The sequence below is a fragment of the Terrapene carolina genome, unplaced genomic scaffold (assembly GCF_002925995.2).
Source record: "Terrapene carolina triunguis isolate 2854851 unplaced genomic scaffold, T_m_triunguis-2.0 Scaffold96, whole genome shotgun sequence".
Lineage (NCBI taxonomy): Eukaryota > Metazoa > Chordata > Testudines > Emydidae > Terrapene > Terrapene triunguis.
In genome coordinates, this window is record NW_020664447.1 from 38,725,627 (window position 1) to 38,742,729 (window position 17,103).

The 17,103-nt window shown below is 40.5% G+C and overlaps 1 protein-coding gene and 1 pseudogene across 7 annotated transcripts in view; both read right to left on the reverse strand.

The window, feature by feature from the left end:
• LOC113406427 overlaps positions 1 to 1,643 on the reverse strand; it is a 2,215-nt pseudogene extending 572 nt beyond the window's left edge.
• Positions 1 to 13,394, reverse strand: part of NUMB (NUMB endocytic adaptor protein) — a 159,209-nt gene extending 145,815 nt beyond the window's left edge. For 6 of the 7 annotated variants that reach the window (XM_026651387.1, XM_026651384.1, XM_026651386.1 and 3 more), the window contains exons 1-2: positions 13,323 to 13,383; positions 2,799 to 2,900 (exon numbers count right to left, since the gene is read on the reverse strand). The gene's annotated coding sequence lies outside the window, so the exon portion shown is untranslated. Of the gene's footprint in view, positions 1 to 2,798; positions 2,901 to 13,322 lie in introns of all 7 variants that reach the window. The other variant, XM_026651381.1, reaches the window with a different exon arrangement.
• Between the last annotated feature and the right edge of the window lie 3,709 nt (positions 13,395 to 17,103).

Sequence of the window (17,103 nt, forward strand, 5' to 3'; positions counted from 1 at the left end):
AAAAAAAAAAAAAAAAAAAAAAAAAAAAAAAAAAAAAAAAAAAAAATGAAAAGTCCTGTTCCTCTCGTAGATACGGGACAATGTCAGCAATTGTCATTCTGAATGTATTAATTATTTCAATACTGTCAAATATCATTTGCTGAGGTTTCTGAAGCTCCAGATTCAAGGAAGCAAGCTTTGGTAGAAACTGTTTCAAAAGGAGCACACAACCATGTACTTCTGGATCTTGCAGCTTTTGGGACAGTTCCAGTGAAACTGTGTTCAAAACCTCAATGAGCTCTTCCTGGAGCTCAAACAGCCTCTGTACACTGTCATTAAAATTAAGGCAGCAGATTGGATTATAATTCAGCAGCACCTTGCATCTTGCAGCCAGTTTTGGATCTCCCTTTACTGACACTGCTGGCTTTGACACCATTGATGCACTTTTTCACTACGGATTCAACCTCATTCGTACTTTTCATTGAAGCCTTGCTGGCAAGTACTTCTTGGTGAGCAAAACAGTATAACAAAAAAAACGTTTGAGCTTTCTTGGAAGCAGTTCGGCACCCCTACTCATGTACCTTGCAAAACCACTGCCCCAGCAGCTCTCAAGCTGCACAGATTGTCAAAGTGAATGGGGGCACTCCTCCATTCTCGCCTGAAAAATGCGTTTGCCAGTTGGCCTGTCACTGAGATTCAACTGACATAAAACACCATCAGAAAAACAATGGCAATCATAGTGAAAAAAGAGAGCGCATACAATTATCTTGGGATTCCTCGTGACATCAAGGCCCTCATCCAAGCACAGGCTGTAGAAAGGGCTCTCAGACTTTTTCAGCTATTTCATTTTGTAGAAGATTCACCAGATCTCTTGTGCTCCCTCTGTAATGTGTTATTGCTCAGTGGTATCTCTCTACAAGCATATTTTCTGGTTGTATGGCCAGGACAATTTTCTTCACAAATTCTTCGTTGCTGAATGGTTTCCTTGCTTTCCCCAAAAGTAGCGCAACTTTAAAAGTAGCCATTTGTATATGATCCACTTTATTCAAAAATCTGAGCCATCATTGTCTTTCAAACTCTGTTTTTGCATCATTTAACAGCTTGTGCCTCAAACTCACCGTAGTAATTTTGTGCAACTTCCCCTGTATGAATGCTATAAGGACATTGCACTGTGTAAATTTTAATTTGATGAATTTCTTACAAACAGTGCACACTGTAACTTACTCTGAAACTGAATGGGATGGCTTCAGAACCACAAAACTGCATTTTCCACTGGTCCTGAAATGTTCGTTTTTCTTCTTTCCATGTTCTGCTTTCTTAGCAGCAGGTGGCTCCCTCTGGGACAGTCTCTGTATCACATTCAGGGTCATTTTCTGGTACTGATATTTTGGAAAAACTTTCTGATATCCATTCATGTTTTTAACTCTCTCACCTTCTACCACAAACAAATCACTACCTACCCAAACACCATGCAGTGATCTTGCCAACAATGATGTTGGCCAGTAGTTGCCTATGGAGCTACAGTAGTAGCCTACGGAGGTACAGTAATACGAGATGTAAACAGTAATTAGCCAATGAATACGCTCTGTGACTTGAAAGAAAGTCTATGTAGTTCAGTTCTGCCTGCACTGTACCATAATACTTAGAAGAGAATGAGTGCGCATTACGATTTATGGCATTTACAAGGCAACTTTAATACTTGATGTCTCAGCAATTTTGGGGGCACTTTGGAGGCTGTGGTGGCCACACAAAAAAAAATCTACTGATGGCCACGTTTGAGAAATGCTGCTCTAGTAGCTAGACCATATTAGAGCTTTGCCACCTTTGCCAGTCTTTACCACCTTTGAACCAATAGGCCTGGTCCTTTCAGTTCAAGCAGAAGATCATACAGGCATTGTTACACGTGCACAATCATTAGTCTTCATAACAACAATTTTCTCTGACAGAGAAAGAGAAAATTGATCCAGTTCTGTAGAATAGGCTGGGCAGCCCACTTTTGTTCAGACAGGGAAACTAAAGTACTGTCTACTCTACCAAGGACTCTTAAGGTTAAAGCATCCCCCCTCATCCCCAAATTCTGATTAACTTATGTACATCCTTTTCTCCAAAAGGATTTTTTTTTTCCTTGTAGAATTAGACAACTTGAACCTGTCCCCACGACAGACTGGTATCTATATTCACTATACACAAGTCATGTTCCAGAGACCCCTTTAACAGGTGATTCTATCAGCTGCCATGACAGAAGAAAAGATGCTTCAGGTGCATATTCTCCAGAAGTGAAAAAACTAGAAAATTCCAGACTGTTAAAAAGTTACAGGACTGGCCTTTAGATAGGTTACTGGAAGACACCTGTACGTGTAGTGACCCTTTTGTACGTGCTGTTTTTCTGGGAGAGGTCCTAAAAAGATATTCAGAGCTTTGCCATTCTCCTAAACCAAAGTCTGCCTTTGACCATTTTGACTCAGACTAAGAAGCCATGTAGTAACTAGGGATGTAAAATGTTAAACGGTAAGCATTAGTCTTACTGGTTAACCTGCCTTAATCGTTAACCCCCAGCTGTGCCGGCCGGCCTTTAATCGGTTAACTGTTTAAACAAAATGTTTTGTAATTGTTTAAACGGTTAACTTTTAAATAACATTTACATCCGTAGCAGTAACCAGGATTCTATATTCCTTTCCACAGAGCTAAGACAAAGATAATAATAAGCAGGTCAAATGGGGTAGGTTTAGAACTCATGAAATACTCAACACATTTAATGAGGCTAAGCAAAGGTGGAAGTAGGGCTACATCTAATAAGTTACAGACCAAGAGTTTCCTACCTCTTCCGTGGACTTGAGTGGCCCAGACAGGTTTGTAAACTGCAGGAAGCGCAAAGCACAGGCACAAGTTTCTGAGATTGTCTCACCTGATGGTTCAAATTCCTGTGAGTAGGAGACACAAACAGACCCAAATAGCTCTCTGCAATTTAGAAACTCCCTCCCTTTCCCCCACCTCTTGGTTTATCTTCCTTCCCTCATATGTAAAGTAACATTCTCATCTCTTTCACAGACACAGAAATTATACTTTTGTAATTCAATCCATAGCGAGACCAACCAGGAGACAAAAAATGGTCTTATGGTTAAGGCAAAACACTCAAGAGATCAAGGTTCAGTCCCTGGTTCTGTTGAAGACTGTGTAACCTTGCCCATGTCTCTTAATCTCTGTGCACACATCTTAACCATCTGTAAAACTGAGAATACTTTTAGTTCACACGGATTTTGGGTGGCTAGATTGATAAGTATTTGTGAGGCATTCAGATATTATAGTGATGGGATCACACAGACACACTGAGGGTCTAGGAAGAAAATAGGTAGGACTGAGTTCTACAGCACCAACACAGTTCTGATAGATCAGCATTTTCATGTATCATTTACGTGGAACAGACTCAGTTTGATTTATCTGAACCAAACACAAAAATACTGCTTTTTTTGAAATCATATTTATTGCATTGTCTCCTACTTTTAAAAAACATGGCATTTTAAACAAACTAAAGGCAGATATAAACTATGCTACATTTTTCAGCATGGGCGAAGTACACTAGTGTAGATAAGCCATTAGTGTCTTGTCTGTCTGGATCTTGATTACTTTGAAAACCTTTTCTCCTGCATGTAAGTGTCATATCCACAGAAGCAAGATTCAGTTATCCACAGAGTAGTGGAATACAAGCAGTATTTTAATATAATTAATGTGTTTTAATTTAATTTTCTGCTTCTAACAGTGTGCTGTCATGTGAGGACACTGTCATAAAGTTATTGACATGGACATGATTGAACTTCATCTAAAAATAGTTTTCAAACAGCAAGTGTCATTTCTGAGAATCAGACTTTGCATTTTTAAGTTAAAAATATTTCTGTAGCATTATGCATTTATACAGTAAATAGTCACATTCCCTACTTGAGAGAGTTTACAGTTTAAATAGTTAAAAAAAAAAAAAACCACACACACACACCATTTCACCTAAAATAAATTTCTACCAAATTAATCTTACAACCTTTTACTTTGCATAGATATTTTTCCTTGGACTTCCCTGGGTAATTTTGAGTCTTGGTACTGAAAGAAATTCCAGTGACCTTTCATTACCTGGAAACCATAACCCACAGACAACCTCTGGAGTTTTCTTTACTACAACTGGATCCATGGTGAAGTGTTGATGCTGCTCAAATGCAAAGAGCAAAACTGAAGAATTCTCATGATGCACTACTTGCCTATGATCTCAACATGTATATCTGCAAGATATGTCTTATATTTTAGGTGGGTTTACACTGGTACCTCAGTTTAACTAGGAATAGTCTAAACTTCCCATTAACCCATTCAATATAGACTATTTACACCAGCAGTTCTCAAACTGGGGGTTGGAACCCCTCAGGGAGTCGCAAGGTTATTACATGGGGGGTCGCAAGCTGTCAGCTTCCACCCCAAACCCCGCTTTGCCTCCAGCATTTATAATGGTGTTAAATATAGAAAAAAAAGTGTTTTTAATTTATAAAGGGGGGGTCGCACTCGGAAGCTTGCTCTGTGAAAAGGGTCACCAGTACAAAAGCTTGAGAACCACTGATTTACACATTGCCATGGGGCCTAAAGGCCCAAAGTCAGATCAGGGCCTGGTCTCATACATACTCAATTCTAGCAATATATTTAATCTAGAGCTGCTATGCTGTACTCAGTTATTCCAGTTTTCCTTTATAATATTACCTGTATTTACCAATTACATATTGTAGGTTCCAATTTCAGTTTTAACAAACACCAAAGTGTATACAGACGGAGAGTACTTAATCTGATCAAGTATGAAAGTGCTGAAGAAAATTAGGCCTGTTAGAGATGATTATTCAGGATGTTTACCTGAATGCAACAATTTTTAATTATTATGATCATAGTTCCACTAAGATAAACCCATAAGCATATAGAAATAAAAATCGGAATGTTAAGGCCTGGGAGATTCTTGGAATACGTACGGTTGGCCACCTGTTCAAATAAACTTTTCTAACTTATTTAGATAGCAAAACTAACTTTAACTGGCCCACTCTCTCATGGTACCAGTACCTTCAAGTTAGGCACTATATTTCTCAACTTCTCTAGGAAAGTTCTTTTATGTATTAAAGTTAACTTTAATAAAAGTGATGACTTCTGGATGATTACAACACAAAAAATAACTAATTTATATCCATCTTTGCAGACAACTTTCCTAACAAAAAAATTTCCATATGAATGACAATGTAGGAAGCGGTTTGGATAGACAAATTACTCCAAGAGGAATGGGAATAAATGCTGAAGAAACTCTGGTAAAAGATGATTGTATGCATATATAGTGGACATGACCAGAGTACTGATGTGATTTGTACCAGATATTACAGACTGTGGGATATCACAACAAAGCATCCTTTGGTAATCTTCCTGGGGCTTCCTAGTGGAAGTGGGTACACCCAAGAAAAGAATTATTTATTCAGTACTCAGACATTCACCTAAAAAAAAAAAAAAAAGCATACCTGTCCATTTTTTAAATATTGATAGACACACCTGGTTTAGTAAATATGAGCAGAGTCAGTAGTTTCACTCAACTTAATAAAATTAACAGAAATGTGTCCTGGTGTAATATAACATCCATGGTGTAATATAACACCACCATGTTAAGCAGAAATATTTGATTACGGTATATTACTGCACAATGTTTCTCTTAAAAAAAATAGGCTTTGGTTGACATTTACTTGGAAGTGATTTGCAACCTGTTAAAAGCTTCTAAATAAATAAGTTGTTAAAAATATAAAAACCAGAGTTTAAGTGGATGAAGTAAGAGTGATCTAATTACAGTTGGAGTTCACAGGACAAATCATTGTTTCTGAAGATGCCAGTTTATGAAAAGGTACAATGACAGAATGTAAACAAACTAAAGCAACTACCTGTACAGTAGGAAAAAATAATTCTAACAAATAATTTAAACAAAAAAAAATCCAGTACTTAAACATTTGCTAGATCAAGAACAGCAAAAGGCAATGTTTCAGTCACTGACTTCCTTCAAACAGTGGTATTTATGATCCAAATATGTATATTCTGATCATATACTGAGGCTTAAACTCAAACACAGCTCATAAGTCATTAGACAACTAACTACAGAACCATATGGAATTCAAGTATGTGTTCATTTTTGGTCTCTAAACTCATCCCTGGGTGTGTCAGATGGTTACCTGCATAAAACACAGATGCAAGTTTCTGTACACATATTTTGAAACAAGAAATGTGAACAGAATTCTAACCTAAAATACTTGTTATACCCCCATACTATACAAACGAAGTAAATTAGCTCTAAAGTACTTACCTCTACAACATACTTACTGATGTTTAGTAAAGTCATTTGTCACATCTTCTCACAAATTAAAAATAGAAAAGAGAACAGAAAGTCTTGTAAAGCAGACTTTCAAGTTAACCATAAAACATGTCAACTCTGCAAAAGGAAACCTACTCATCTACCCTCATATAATGATAACACACCAAAGATATTGCCCATCAAAGTGATTCAAAAGGATTTTAAATCAAAGTTAAGAAAAGTGAGCAAACCACAAAACCAACCTCCTCCTCTCCCAAAAAATACCTTACTTGAGAAATACTGAACCCTACAGCCACAAAACCACAGAAGTCAGTACAAGTCAAATACATACCAACCATGTTTGCATGAGGAAAAAGAATCAGTTGATTTAGTGATTTTCCACAGAACTTAGTTCAAGCTCTTTCTGAGGAACAAAAGTGAAGGAGGGAGGAGTGTAGCAAAAAGTCAATAGCAACCTGATCTGAGGAAGTTGTTTCTTACTTGGCAAGCCACATGCTTCACCTACATATTCTAATGATACTAAGCTCAAATATCAGAAAAGTCCAAAACAAAAGTTACAAAACTGTACAGCTAGACAACTACGAGGGACTTAACTTTTTTTGAAGATCTTGAGGAAAAAGTAATATTATCAAGAATTAAATAGGTACAGAAGTAAAACATGAAAGTACCCTCGAGCTCATGTTTCTATTGCAGCTTTTAACAAAAACAGAACCAACTCACCAGTTGTGCAACAAGAGGCGATTTTGTATCATTCCTTTGTAGTGGGAAGAGAGGAATTTCATACGCCGCTACACAAAATTTTACTTTTTAAATGGATGGAAGAATGCCTTTGCAGACAGGCTATCTTCCCTCTGATCTCAGGAAAACAACTCGTAAAGAAATTCACTTAGCATCTAGGTTAGCCAGAGCTACAAGTTGTCAGCTGTTACTGGAAAGACTCAGGCCTGGCCTACACTAAAGTTAGGTTGACCCTGCTATATCACTCAGGAGCACAAAAAATCCACACCCAAGTGACGTAATTAAACTGACCTAACCCGCTAGTGTAAATAGTGCTAGGTCAATGGAAGAATTCCATTGACTTAGCTACCGCCTCTCAGGGAGATGGATTACCTGCGCCAGGAGGAGAACCCCCTCCATTGGCATAGATAATGCGTACTCGGAAGCGCTGCAGCTGTGCTTCTGTAGCTAGACTATGTCTAGAATTTCCAAAGGGGTCCGCACCTGCATTCAAAAATTTTAGGGGTCCACAAACACAAAAAAGGTTGAAAACCACAGCTTTGTTTTCAAGTGTAAACAGGCAGTATCACTGATTAGGCATAGGGAATGAGAAAAGCTGGGTTCCAGACCCATCTCTGCTCTTGACTTGGCTTGTAGCCTTTAGAAGTCAAAACCTCTCAGGGTCTGTGTGGATATGGGGAAATGGAATTTTTAAAAGAGTTATCTACCTAGCATGGAACCAAGGCTAACTTGATAAACAGTCTTAAAGGTGTTAAATTGTTTAACCTTTTTTTTTTTTTTTTTTAAAGCATCATTTCTCTCCACCCACCCCCTTTCTACTCTTAGTTTGTTTTGACTAGGAAAAGTGGTTGAGTTGAGGTCATAATTAGCTGATGTGCTAGAAATTGCTTCTGGCCCAGTCCATCAATATAGAATTTCTGCCTGATGATGTCGTTTGTGGTTTCTAGATCTGCAGCTGGCACAGAAGCCCAAGATAATTGGATATTATACAAAAACAGCTCTGTTTAATAGATTCTCTTGGCATACAGACCAATACAGATTAGTGAACAGAGAAGGGCTGTGTTTAGGACCCAACACACCAAAAATCCCCACTTTAATTCTTCAAGAAAAGGTATGCTACCCAGGAACAATTCTGAGCTGTTTTATATCTTTTTGCAGATAAACTTTTAGGCTAAGATTTGAAATTACTTAGGCTATGTCTTCACTACCCGCCTGAATCGGCGGGTAGAAATCGATCTCTTGGGGATCGAATTATCGCGTCTCGTCAGGACGCGACAATTGATCCCCGAATCGACGCTTGTACTCCACCAGCGCAGGTAGGAGTAAGCGCCGTCGACGGGGGAGCCGCGGAGGTTGATTTGCCGCCTTCCTCACAGCGGGGGTAAGTAGGTTCAGATGCGTCAAATTCAGCTATGCTATTCGCGTCGCTGAATTTGCGTATCTTAAATCGACCCCCCACCCCACCCCCCATAGTGAGGACGTAGCCTTAGATTTCACCTGGTAATCTGAAGACTGATGAATTTGACCTTGAAGTTAGATCCAAAACAGTTTTCCAGGAATGCCCTAGATTTAATACTCTAGAACAGTGACTCTCAACTTTTCCATACTACTGTACCCCTTTCAGGAGGCTGATTTGTCTTGCATACCCCAAGTTTCACCTCACTTAAAAACTACTTGCTTACAAAATCAGACATAAAAATACAAAAGTGCCACAGCACGCTATTACTGAAAAATTGCTTACTTTCTCATTTTTACCATATAATTATAAAATAAAACAATTGGAATATAAATATTGTACTTCCATTTCAGTGTATAGTACTGTATATAGAGCAGCATAAACAAGTCACTGTCTGTATGAAATTGAGCTGATGTACCCTCTGGAAGACCTCTGCGTAACCCCAGGGGTATGCATACCCCTGACTGAGAACCACTGCTCTAGAATAACTAAGGTTTGTTTCCTCTCTAGAGTCCAGGGAAGACAACTGCTTGGCTCCATACCTTCAACAAGAAAGAGGATTTAGACTGTGGCATTTGCAACCCCAATCAGTTGTTGGTGTACAGAGCATTTGTCCTCCACTACAGAAACTGCTTCCTCAGACATTTTTTAATCACAATGCTCCAAAACAATGGGCCTGAGGGAGTGGACATAAGTCACTGCCCAGAATCAGCTGTATGCAGACAAGGTAACTCCAAGACATCAGAACTCTCCAGTGTGTTACATATTAAGGATAAAGGCTGACTAGCACATGAATACAAAAAATAAAGATGCAAAGCTTTTCCCAGATTATTGACAGCTGACTCAAGTTTTCATGGACTTAAAGGTCTGCTAAACAGGGAGTACATCAGAGAATATGCTGTGAAAGTCCTGTAAAGTTACAAGCTTCTCCAGATTCCATGAAATGCCAGATGACCCCTAGAAACCTCACAAGTGTTAGTAACTTATCAGAACAAACTCTGAATCAATTAAAGTAAATAGGGCTGTGTCTCATGCTGAAAATCAAAGCAAAAGTCAGAAGTTAAAATTGGAAGAAAAATCTTTTCTAATTAACATCTGCTGTCTCTACTGCAAAAGTTTCAGCCCTAAAGTGGTCCCCGATGCACTGTGGAATTAGTTTTATCAAACATATTGGTCTTGTCTTTACCAAACATTAAGATCCTAGCAGACAAAGCAGTTATAGTTTCAATGTTAGAATGTCAAGGTAAACCCTAGAATTTACCTACACAAGCTAACACAAATACTTTTTTTTCCCCTAGCATGGACATGGCTGTTACCTGCCTGGGCCAAAGGTTGTGCCCAAAGACAACTTACTACATTTAAAGGGATAGTCCAAAATACTTTACTTGAGTCCTTTTTCAACTGATTGGATTTTCACAGAAGACTGAAAATGAACTTCAGACGTTCTGCAAACCTATTTTTTCAAAAAGGCAGAAGACTATATTAAGGCTTTGTCTACATTAGGAAAGTACTGGTTTTCCAGTACTGCATCAGTGCTGGAAATGGAATGAGAACAACTGTATGCAAGATTCAAGAGATCTTACCATCACAGTGTTGCCAATTCTTGTAGTTTTATCACAAGACTCAGAACATTGAGTGTTTTTAAGGCCCTAGCTCCACAATGCAAGTGATTATTCAAGAATTTCAGCTTTTGTTAAAAAGAATTCTAGCCCTCATAGCTGTAGAGAAGAGCCTGAAAACATAACTTGAGTGAATCCCAAAGGCTCAGAAACCAGAAGGCATATCAACATTTACCATTTCAGTCTTAAGATTTTTTTTTTAGGGGCCAGATGTGATTTTTGAATGCCTGGGGTTGGCAACTGCTACCATAATACCATGAAAACCTTTGAGAGACATAGTGGCAAAAAGATATCTGAATGCTGTTTACCCCATTACTAGAAAACAGGACAACACACTTTCTAGTTTAGATGCACCTTCATTTTCCACATTTAACTTGAAAAGAGATGGGAAAGAAAAATAGTATAAAGGTCAAGCTAACATGCTAAAAAAAAAAAAAAAAGCATAGACATTGCAGCCCAGGCTAGCAACCAGAGTACAAGAGCACCCAAGCCCCTGGGTCTGTAATCAGGTGGCTAGCTACCTTCTGCAGGCAACATCCACAGAGCTATTTTTAGAGCACTAGCTCAAGCAGAGCAAGCTCATGGCCTGTCTCTGCCACCATGTCCACACTGAGCTACAGTGCTAAAAATAGCAAACACAGCTAGCGAATGTCTTTCTACCCAGGCTAGGAGGCATGCTCCCAGCCACAGTATAGACAAATGTTAACACTGAGGGTTAGGTCAACCTAACTGCATCACACAGGTGTGAAATTATCCACAATCCTAAGCAATGTGGCTAGGTCGACTTAAGCGTTAGGCATAGACCAGGCCTAAGAGTTCAGGAAATAAAACTCAATGTGAAAAATGTATTTTGTGCAGGAACTGCCAATATGAACAGGTTTAAGTGCTTGATGCTAATTGCATTTCTTACTTGAATACCTGAAAAAACATTCTTTGTTATGTGATCTTTGAGTTTTATTACAGCATTGTTCTGCAAATCAGAGGTTTCACTGATGCCTAAAGCCACTATTTTATTCAATTATAGATTAATGAAGTTCATTGTAGGAGGAGATAAGCAAAACTGTTTAAGGATAATCAGCAAGGATGATTGATCTCACACTCCTAATTCAACTTATGTTTAAATTTTGTTCACATGATTTGATATCATTCAAATGCTTTTTTGAGAGTTTCCACAAAGAATGGCCAATAAATGAAGGAATGGATAACCTATATTGAGTGGGAAAAGTAACGAAGTGCTGTTTTTCTCTGGTAAGTCGGTTAACCCATTTAAATTTACATTTTATGCTACAAGCAATACCCAGAATAATATTGAAGCTGGACTGTATGAACTTGTCTCCCATTATAACTGTCTCTGTGCTGATGAGGACAAGGGTAAAGGCAGGAAGACCACAAAACATTTAAGCAACCATTTGTTATAATCAGATAGTTAACAAATGACAGATTTGCTACACTGGACGCCTGAATTAGAGACACTGAAATTAACCTTGGAAAACATGACAATGCACACATTAAACAGAAGAAATATAACCAGAAGCTCCCTTACAGTTTCATAAAACATTAATGAGCGGGTTACATAAATCTTGAGGATTAGCAGAGTTTTAGATGACAGCTGCTGCAAGACATGTTAACTGTAGCTAGGGAGACATATCCTTTCATTCTTCAAGACTGTTCACTTTCATTAATACCACGATAAAATAAATTAATTCCTTGACACAGAAGCTGCATTTAACCCTTGACTTAAAGTTTCCAGTAGCTAACTGGTTAATAATCAAAGAAGTTACATCAGGAAATGGTGTTCATTTCAATATAGGTTTCAGAGTAGCAGCCGTGTTAGTCTGTATCCGCAAAAAGAACAGGAGTACTTGTGGCACCTTAGAGACTAACAAATTTATTAGAGCATAAGCTTTCGTGGGCTACAACCCACTTCTTCGGATGCATATGCATAAGCTTATGCTCTAATAAATTTGTTAGTCTCTAAGGTGCCACAAGTACTCCTGTTCATTTCAATATAGAGTACTTAAAGAAATCACAAATATTACGCACTTTGTACCTCAATTTCTGCTGTATTTTGCATGAAAAAAAACAAAAAAACCCTGTACTTGCTTCTGCACTATCTTGCAGCCTATTTATTACTTGCACGCAAACAGGTGGCAGAAAAGAGTTAATGGTGAAGTCAACAACAGTGCTCTCCCTTACAGGGGGACACACATTTTGAAATCTAGTCAGTTTTACATCATCTCTCACACCAATGTTTTTGTATTGCTCTCACCAGAAGTGTTTAAAAGATTTTAGTCTCAGATTTATCAAAGCATATTCCAACCTCACTTCTTACAACCACAGTAAGAGGAAAGGGGAGAGAGAGTAAAAAAAAAACAAAACAAAAAAACCCAACGTATTCCTCTAGATTCAAGTACAACCAAGTTACTTGCCTTTTCTCTCCCTCCCTAGACCTCCAGAGTCCCAAGTCCTAAAACTCAGAATCCAAAAACATTTCACACAAACACCACACACTGAGTGCAGCCAGGGCATAAGCACAAACCCGAAGAGGCGCCCCCCTGGGTAAATCTTGCTGGAGAGCCCCCTTCACAAAACCTAGAGATGGGCAGAACTCAGGGCCTAAAAGAAAGCCAAGTGCCAGGCAACCCTAGGAGAGTGTATCAGGAAGTTAAAACACTCCCAACTGGGTAACTCTTCTAAATAAACTGATGGGTTTGGTGCCTGGGGATCGGCGACCGCGGCTGCCCGCCCACCCCGCTCCACTTCCTCCCTATCTCCAGGGGTCTCAACGCCCCTCTTCTTCCCCAGGACTCTCGTTCCCTCCCTCTTCGACCCCCCCCCCCCCCCCCCGCCCCCCCCCCCCCCCCCCCCGAGGACCAGCCCCTCCCCCCCCCCCGCTGGGCCGCCCCCCCCCCCCCCCCCCCCAGTTTCTCAAGCCAACCCCGCCGCTCTCCCTCGGGAGCTCGATCCCTCACCTCCCCCAGCTACTCTGGCCAACCCGCCTCGGAGTCCGGCCCTTAGCGCCCGCCCGGTCCTCGGGGCACCCCTACCCCTACCCCTGCCCCTTCCCGGGGCTCAGGGCCTCCCTCAGCCTTCTCACCTCCCGGCTTTGGAGTCCGCTCCCCACCCCGAGCCCACCGGCCCCTCCCAGTTTCTCAGGCCCTGCCGCTCTCACCTGCCGCCCAGAGCCTCCTCCCTTCCGCGCCGCCTCGGTCGCCGGTCGCCACCAAGCAGCGCGGCCGCCCCCTCCCGCCCCTAACAACCAGTCCCGCCCCATTGCCCTCCGTGCCCATCCTCACATCCCATTGGCCCTCCGCGCCGCACATCCTGACTGTGATTGGGTAAAACATATGCCTGTCAAGGTCTCGACCCCACCCCACCCTCAGTATTTTATTCACTCTAGCGTTTGGCACGCCCCTACCTCCTTTCGCCTTCCTGATTGGCTCAAACTGTTGAGGCTGAGAGTTAGGATAGGATGATAGGGATGACAGCTGTTGCGATGCGCCCGCCTTTCTCCCTCCCTCCTCTGCAGTAGAAGTGCATGTACTTGCCCCTATGCTGAGTTTGGTTGCACAGCAAGGAGGGACAGGGCGGGAGGAGGAGAGAGAAGAAAGTACCTGGACAGAATTAACTATCCGCTTGCTGGAGATAATTCGCTCAAGCAATTTCTCTCTCCCCACAGAGCTATGGATGCTTATGGAGGTTTTAAGTATATTAATGTGCTCCTGGATTTAATCCCCAACCCGTTTTAATTGTGTTATTCGGCGGGGGAGGGGGGCTGTCGAGCTCTAGATGGGTTTCAAATTCACTAGGCAAGGTGAAACTATTAAAATATTACAGGTTTCAAATGTATGAACTCAAATAACAGCCCATTTCACCCAAAACAATTTGCAATGTGTCTCTAAATTTTCACTCTGAAAGGGGACACTTGTCCACCAAAAGGGGGCTTCAGATCTGGAATTTTAATTCTCACGTGCTTTTGATACCAAACTAGTTATTTTGTCAAAACCAAATTGTGTAATAAAATAAAATTTTTGAGATGCAAGAGTTCTAAAATGAAACTGATCACCTACATATTAAATTTCACAAAAAATGTTGCCCATTTCCTACATTTCTACTTGTAGCCATATTTTTCTCAAAGTAGGAGTCGCCATGCCTGACTCAGCATGCACTAGATAGCAGCCACCTTCATCCTGCTGAGAAAGGGAGGTTTGTATTGTGCTTTAGGCACAATACTGGGAGGAAGGGTATCTGAGTTCTATTCCTCTCTCTACCACAGGCTTCCTGAATGACAGGTTACATAAGTGGTGTCTGCATTTCCCCATCTATAAAATGGAGATAAGAAGACTTCTCTACCTTAAAGGGACATTATGAATTGTTTTGATAACACAATAACAAGTTATATAGCAACAAAGAGTCCTGTGGCACCTTATAGACTAACAGATGTATTGGAGCAACGGGTATTCACCCACGAAAGCTTATGCTCCAATACATCTGTTAGTCTATAAGGTGCCACAGGACTCTTTGTTGCTTTTTACAAATCCAGACTAACATGGCTACCCCTCTGAAATTATATAGAATACTTTTAAATAAAGAAACCATTAATCCAGAGGACAGAGCTTGACATACAGTGTGACCAGAAATATTCACCCCAGTCACTGGGGTGAAAGTAACTTAAAGAATGTACCGGCAAGCCAGAGTCCTGGGCAGGGGGGTGTGGCCTCAACCGGAAGAGGCAGGGCCTTTAAATCCCTGGGGCCCTTTAAATCACCACCAGAGGCTCAGGCCGCCACCGCTACCCTGGGGCTCTGGCAGCAGGGCTTTGGCGGCCATTTAAAGGGCCAGGCCCTTTAAATTGCCAGCCTGAGGAAGCTATCCCCTCCAGGTACGGTCGGCAGTGTACCAGCTCTTGCCGGTATGCCGTACCTGACCGTACCGGCTTACTTTCACCTCTGCCCCAGTGGTAGATTAACCCTTTTGAGTCTGCATTTTCAAGACAGTGTTCTCTCTATTTTCTCTCCTAAATTGAGGGAGCAAAAAACAGTGTCCCTCCCTGCAATCTTCAGTTGCTAAACTCAGCAAGGAGACAAAAAATCAAGCAGAAATGACGTGGTAATGTTTTGCATGCAGTGTGCAAGTGTCCCACACGCTTGGGAGGGGTATGGCCAGAATACATTGTGCAGTATTCTCATCTACTAAAGTCTTCTAGGAGTCTATTCCAGCCAAAATATAAATTACAGCAGCCCAGAGCCTCTAGTTGCCCCAAGAATAGAAGTGCAAAAGTTACTTAAAGCATCTCTCTAACCATTTTTCTGTGCAAAGTATAGGACTGGAGCAACAGAGAATCAAGCCCACATGGTCTCAAAATGGGCATCCAAAAATAAGAATTAAAATTAGTGATGATTTATGAAAATTTTGTGCTAAATTAGGTGCCCACGGTCACATAGGAAGTCTGTGGAAGAAGTGAAAAGTGAACTCGGACTTCCTGACCCTCAGTGCAGTGCATTAACCACAACATTATTTTATTAACATTAATTATTATTATATAATAACATTAATTATTAACATTTTTCAGTATTAACACTGAAAAAGCTCTTATTTTTTCACTATCCCTTTGCGTATCACTCAGCTTGGAGAGTGAAAACAAGCTAGTTAGTTCACTTCTTTTTACAGTCAATTTCTAGTCACTTTCACATTGCAATTCTGATACACTAACACAATAAACCAATGGTTTGGATTCCAAGGGCATGTGTTAACATATATTTTAGATGTTTCGGCTGAAATGTTAATAAATCATGGAAATAAATCTATTGATCTTAATTTTTTTTTAACCTTTTTACAAAATCTAAAGCCAGTTCTGACCTGACATGTCCCTCAAATATGGTATGTTCCAGGTGGCTTTGGTTGAGTTCTACATCCTATTTACTGAAGCTAGACTCTGGACTCACTATCACTAACATAGAATTTGAGATTAAGCATTGAGCTTTAAACCTGGACTCCAAAGGAATATATTATCTTTATGTCATGGGGTGACTTTCACTTCCATAGATGATGTCATACTTAGTTGGTAAGTATAAACCAAGGGTATTGCTATCAGATGTAAAAAAAAAAGCCCAAATATACATTATGGTTATATTCAATTTATATAGCTATCTATCTTGAAGCCAGTCTTTAGATTTTAAATTAACTCATTGATGCTTCTCTTCTTGGCTCTGCTGGTGCCACCAGGTGCTGAACTGTGCTCCCCTAGGTAGTGTTTTATGACAGAGAAGGGGAAGAGAGGATATGATGGAGGAAGAAAGATGGCTATAAAGGGAGTCTTTAATTTAATTGCACTTTCGCTCACTGCAGTGGTCCAAGAGCAAATTCCTGCAGCATGTAGCCAAGCTTTATACAGAGGACTTCCACAGATGAAGGAGAAAGGAATCTACCCTCAAGGCCTCAGGTTGGGAACAAAGTTCTGAAACTGCAATTGCTTATGTTTTCTAGGGATAATTAATGACTGGTAGAGTCTGCATAGCAGAAGATCTAAAAGCCCAAACCCTAGTGTCCCCTGTCCTGTCCCCCAAACCTCCCTCAAGGAGTAATCCCTACAGAACAGGGCTCCATGTGATATGCAGGTGGTATGGTCTAGGCCCTCCTCAAGTCTTGCCCTTTTCTACCCAGTGGAAGTGCTTTGATTAAATTCCATTCCAGGCAGGACCCTCCTTGGTTACAGAGGAAGAGGTAAGATTTGTACCCTGTCTCCAAGATCTTTAGAACATTTGCTCAAATTTATTATAACTGCATGAATATACTGTACAAGCTCCATATTCTCACTGCAGTATGCCAGATGCCCAAATGGCTCACTTCAGTATAGTATATAGTAGTATACTTGGTCCTGCCTCAGTGCAGAGGGCTGGACTAAATGACCTCTTGAAGTCCCTTCCAGCCCTACACTTCCATGACTCTGATTC